The sequence below is a fragment of the Danio aesculapii genome, chromosome 16, assembly GCF_903798145.1.
Source record: "Danio aesculapii chromosome 16, fDanAes4.1, whole genome shotgun sequence".
Taxonomy (NCBI): Eukaryota; Metazoa; Chordata; class Actinopteri; order Cypriniformes; family Danionidae; genus Danio; species Danio aesculapii.
Window position 1 is genome coordinate 24570286 of NC_079450.1, and position 6142 is coordinate 24576427.

Genomic DNA, 6142 nt, shown 5'->3' on the forward strand with positions numbered 1-6142 from the left:
TGAAGTGGAATATTGTGTTAGTAAAAGTTCAGGAGTTCAGATAACTACATAATATTCCTGTTTCTGAAAGGTGAAATCATTCCCTCAACCTCAAGTTTTTCCAACCCTTTATAAAAAAAATTGTTAAACATCAAAGAAGATATTTTGAAGAATGTTGGGTAACAGTTTTAAATAACCCTCACTTATCAAAGCATTTCACAAATATATTTACATCAGTAAGCTGAGTATTATCATGTGTATGAATAAGTGTACTAATGAACAGATGAACAGGAAATTATACAAGGATGAGTCACAGAGGGTTTCTTATGCAGCAGCAGTAGTGTCTGCTCACTGAAAAAAGTCCAAAACAAACGTCTCAGTGAATCACACGATCACCAGCTCACAGCAGATATCGATGGCAGCAGTCTTTTTGGGTAAGTTCACGTACAGTATGCAGTGTGTGTGTGTGTGCGTGTACTCTTTTGTCAAAACATTTTTCAAAAAGATACATATTGAGTTCTGTTTCTTTCTGTTTTGCACTTTGCATTCTCATTGCTCTCTAAGGTGCCCTCCTCTTTCTGAGGGGAATTCTTGCCAATCCAAAGTGCTCTGTTTCAGTGTATCAGAATAATTCTGTTGCATATATCATCTCAGAGCCAAGCAGACCTGGCTGTACACGTGAATGGACCTCAGCTGTAAGCAAGCACTTTATTTGGCCTTTGCATTGTTTCTAAACTTGTCTTTAAAGTGAAAAGAATACCTGTGTGTGTGAGAGATGTGTGAATATATGCATGTCTGATGAGCAGGACACCATGCTGGTTGATATGAAGGGGAATTTTTTCCATGAAGTCATTTTGCACGTCGAACCACAAAGGATTGTCACTGTAAACTGTCAGCATAACATCACATATCATGAGGAATGTTTAGCACAGAAGGTAGGCCATTCATTATATTTGAATTACAGACAAAAATCTGTCAGCTCGTTTGTAATATATTTAAGTGATGAAGCTTTTTCAATCATATTTTGAGGTCTAAATGCAAGACATTATTTTTTGCCTTTAGGTATCAATGGAGATCACTTGTGACTGTGAGTGTTACATTTCTATTTTTAATCTCACTGAGCTTTTAGTAAGCACAACTGTACTTTAAAAAGTGTGTAAACATGTTGCCTTAAATCTATAAAATAAACAGCATAATTCTAAAAATTAAGTCAACTGAAAAGTTCCAAGTTACAACTGGTTTCCTTTTTTAAGTAAAGCCAACTTGTTGCTTTTAATACAATGTGTTTACACACTTTTCTAAGTAACTAATCACTTTTTACAGTGAAACTCTTTAAAAGTTGACTTCACTTAAAAATAATGTAATCTAAATATACTCATTGTAACTTGGAATTGTTAAGTTTAAATTTAATTGTTAAGTTTAATATAAGTTTTAATTATGCAAATGTGACTCACTTTTTTTAAATCATACTTTTTTTTGCAGCGTTTACTCACTTTAAAAACTAAATAAAGGCAACTAATTGTTTTTTACAGAGTGTTTTAATGTAAAAATTGTATTTGTTTTATTAAAAGCATTCATGGTCTAATTTGGAAATGTGATTTTTTTTTCTTTATTATACTTTTTTTTCCAGATAAATGTCCTGTATCTGTAGCTGCAACCGCTGCGAAACGTGAGTGGCTCTATAACAATGTGTATAAAACATGATTTTTTATGTTATTAATTTTTTGTTTAACACTCTCACACAGAAGTTCATACATTCACTTATCTTTGTACTGATTCCAGATCCCCACAGAAGTCATGTTGTGCCAGTTGCTGTGATTTGCACTGTTGTGCTATTGATCTGTCTTCTTTTAGTCATCAAATGGTATGGGTCATGATCTCACACTTCCACACGTTTACTCACATTAAAACTTAAAGTTATCCTAATGTCATGCCTTGTCTGGGAATTTGCTTTAGTATTCTAAATATATTATAAAGGGATTTTTGTACTTTCCAGCATGAGGACACGACACACCCAAAGCAGGTGCGCAGCGCGAATGAGCAAGGGTGTGGTTCATTCTAATCTGTAAATCTCGAGTTTTGGATGGAATCTTTACTACAAAACTTTGTCATGTAATGCTGTATTGCACAGAAATTAAAGTTCTCATGTTGCATAATTACATATAGTGTATTTTTACAATCACATAACCTAACTATCTCCGTCTTGAAGAATCGCCCCATCCTCCCCGACTCTTTCCCCTTTTTCCTAGCCTAAACGGGGGAGCTCTCGAGATCAACCTGAGCTCACGCACCTCGCATGACCTAATGGTAGGGAGCTCCGGACTCCTCCTAGCTCAGGCTCTTTCCTGGGACAGCATGCCAAACAAGCTTTTAGGCTATCAGTCATCAGCTAAGTGTGAACTCTTCAATTCCATTCTAGTTTGCTTTGCATTTACACTGTTTTCAAATACCAAAACAGTTATGCGTTTCAGGGCTTAGCCTATATTATTTATTGTACATAAAATCGCACTGAAAAGACCTGAGGCAGGCAGCAGTTCTGTTGCAATTTTACAATGACAACAGACAAAAAATGCTAAGGATAGAAGTATTAAACGCATGAAGTCATTCGTAGAACTAATTTAAATCATTTACTGTACACACAGCGGTATAGCTAACCAGACAAACAAGATTCTGAACTGATAAAGCTGAAGTCATATTTCACAAGATATATTTGTATTCATTGTTCTCTTGTTCGCTTCCACACAAAAAACAAAACAAAACAAACAAACACCGTATCCACACGCATTCTCATATTAACATCTGCTGCATATTTAGCCTACACTTTAGCAGGCTTTCGACAACAATTGCAAGACTGATGCGGGTTCTGACCACACCCAAGACACACTGACACTCTCTGATTGTTATCTCAGTGATAGGTAAATGAAAAACTGCATTTCCTTTCAATGGGGTAATTTACGAGAAGAAGGTCCTCCCAAACCTCAAACTGGAGGTCTGATGTCATCACGTGCATATTTGTCAAAACAAACGAACAAACTGGCAGGCATGCAGGTTACTATGTAAGTTTTAAAGAAATGTGTGCATGGTTGTTTCAATTTACTTAACATACTCAGTGCCTTGTGAAAAATAATTTCACTTTAGCATACTGTTAAAAAGAGTGGATGTAGAAAAAAGAATATATGTTCATGGTATGTTTTCACAGAGACTTTTTTTCTAAGACTTTTTCTTTTTTTCTGAGACCTTAGAAAACTGAGGAACAATTACAGGAAATGTGTGAATCATCCCTCATTAGACATTTTTTAAAAGGTTTTTTTCAGCAGTGCAACAGAAGAGCAAATCCGTTGATGTGCAGCTCCACAAGTCATTGTAAGTCTATTCAAATAGGGATCCAAAATATTTTAAAACTGTGGATCATAAAGCCTCACCTTAAGTAATTAAACCAACATGTAAGTGTTCTTTCACCATCCATGAGTCATTAATGAAGCAGTCATTTTTTAAACTTAATACTTAATATGTAATATTTATGAAATAATTTGTAAAAAAATATTCAGAGTGGCATCTTGGTGGCGCAGTGGGAATCATTACAAAAACATGCAAAATTTTACTTTATGTCATTCATTTTTCTTCGGCGTAGTCCCTTATATTTATCAGAGGTCACCACAGCAGAATAAAACGTTGACTATTCCAGCTTGTTTTTTTCATGCAGTGGATGCCCTTTCAGCCACAACCCTGTACTGGGAAACACCCATATACGCTCACTTTTACTTGATGTAAAATCATAGTTTTACTTCATATAAACAACATCACATAATTAAATAGTTTTTAACCTTAACATAAAGTGCACTATAACCACTGTATATAGGGTACTGTAGTATTTGACAAAGAAGTTGTGAAAAAAATACTGTAGTCCAGCTACTTTAGTTTTTACTCCAGTAAACTGAAGTATTGTGGTGTAGCCTATAATATACCCTATAGTTGTAGAAAACTACAGTATTGGGTCATTTGTTTATATTCGTTGTTGAATTACCACAGCAACTATAGAATTACTACAAATAAATACCGCAAATAAATCCAGGTACGTTCCAAAAACATTTACAATAAATCTGTAGTTTATAGGAAATTGCTTTTTATCGGACAAAATGGTGCTGTGCTGCCATCTAGTGGTAAATCATGAGAGGGTTTTTTTTTTTTTCGTTTTTTTCTTGTGTTTAGTCTGTGTGTATGTTTGCATTAGCTTTGCATTTTCTTAACGGAAATTATTATTTAAGGTTTTAATATTTGCACAACTTTATTTAAGATCTGTGAATTTGGATGTCTATGTAAATTCTAGACACCAAAATGTTGTTTCTTTTATAAGATGAACACGTCTAATGTTACACCTATAGGGCTTTCTGACACACTTATTCAAGGTGACTGCGAACTGACCCACTTTTCAGTTTGCACTTCAGAGAGGGCAGAACAAATCCTAAGGCTCACGAATAGGATGTTTTTTTTAACCTAGCTATATAACTATTCCAGTATATAAGTGTAATGACCTGCTTCATGTTTTCAAAAATGCAAGACTTGAGTTGTAATAGAAGCTAAAAATCAGTGTGGTCAACATGCATTGTGGATTAAAGTTAGCCTATGCTGGTAGGCTATTGATGAAGGTTAAAAGGGATAGTTCACCAAATAAAAAAATTACGTAATTTACTCACCCTTTCGAACCTTTAAGATTTTATTTTATTAAATATTATATTGAAGAAAGTTAAGAACCTGTAACCGTTGACTTCCATAGTAGGAAAAACAAACAGTCCTAGTCAATGTTTACATCAGCTTCTTCGTCTTCTTTTGTGTTCAACAGAAGAAACTCGTAATGGTTTGAAACCACGAGGGTGAGTAAATTTTCATTTTTGTGTGAACTATCCCTTTAAGATGGTTCATTGATGGTCATTAGCTAGTTTAAGCTGCTTACCCAGTTTAAACCAGTAACCATACCAGCATGCTGTTTTTAAAGCAGTGTCATAATAGTAATGGCGTCCCGCTTCAGTCATTGATTCAGTCAAGTATGTTCTCTTAATTTTGCTCTATGAATATTTCAAAATATCTATAAAACAGAAGACATTTTTAATATAATTTTACAAATATTATAGGAATATGTGTAAATTATTACTGAATATTCAAACTCCAATTTTTTTTAAAGTAGCAACTTACATCACGTTCGAATGTTAGGCTACTAAAATGTCAAACGCCAATGTATAAACATTGTTTTATGCAAACGATTTAAGAACATTTAGGCGAATTCACACTAAAGTAACAGATGTTAATCGGTGCACAGTCAGCAGATGCAGTGTCACATTAATGGCCTATTATTCTAAGACTATGCAGTTTACACGATAAGCTTGTCTTTTGGCTGTAGTGACAGTAAAGTTAGATTTATTGTTGAGATTATAATTATCAATTATTATTATTATTATAATTATCATTATTATTAGAACACACGCGGCGACGCAGTGGCGCAATAGATAGTGCTGTCCTCACAGCAAGAAGGTCGCGGGTTCGAGCCTCGTTTGGCGTTTCGGTGTGGAGTTTGCATGTTCTCCCTGCGTTCGCGTGGGTTTCCTCCGGGTGCTCCGGTTTCCCCCACAGTCCAAAGACATGTGGTACAGGTGAATTGGGTAGGCTAAATTCTTCGTAGTGTATGTGTGAATGAGTGTGTGTGGATGTTTCCCAGAGATGGGTTGCGGCTGGAAGGGCATGTGCTGGATAAGTTGGCGGTTCATTTCGCTGTGGCGACCCCGGAATAATAAAGGGACTAAGCTGAAAATAAAATGAATGAATTAGAACAAAGTTAGAAGTAGATAGTTGCATAATGCAAATGTTCAAACGATTTACTGAATGAAACTGTTTACTTTAAGAAACCTTTGATTTGCTTCTAACTTTGAGAAAACATAGCCAGAAGGTCAAACCCAGTTAGTCAATAATATAAAATGGCGTTTTAAACTGGGGCTATTGGAGGATAAAATAAGGTAATCCATTTTGTTAGACTGTGTCGTGCATTCATTCATTTTCTTTTCGGCTTAGTCCCTTTATTTATCAGGGGTCACCACAGCAGAATGAACCACCAACTTATCCAGCATATGTTTTACGCAGCAGATGCCCTTCCAGCTGCAACCCAGTACTGGGA

The 6142-nt window shown here is 35.3% G+C and overlaps 2 long non-coding RNA genes across 2 annotated transcripts; both read left to right on the forward strand.

Annotated features, from left to right (window-relative positions):
• The first annotated feature begins 374 nt into the window (after positions 1-374).
• Positions 375-908, forward strand: LOC130242904 (uncharacterized). The gene is made up of 3 exons (XR_008839107.1): positions 375-413; positions 544-674; positions 786-908. It is a non-coding gene; the product is annotated as an uncharacterized LOC130242904 (long non-coding RNA).
• A 701-nt stretch (positions 909-1609) lies between these two features.
• Positions 1610-2056, forward strand: LOC130243011 (uncharacterized). Its single transcript, XR_008839117.1, has 3 exons — positions 1610-1648; positions 1762-1843; positions 1976-2056. It is a non-coding gene; the product is annotated as an uncharacterized LOC130243011 (long non-coding RNA).
• The last annotated feature ends 4086 nt before the right edge of the window (positions 2057-6142 follow it).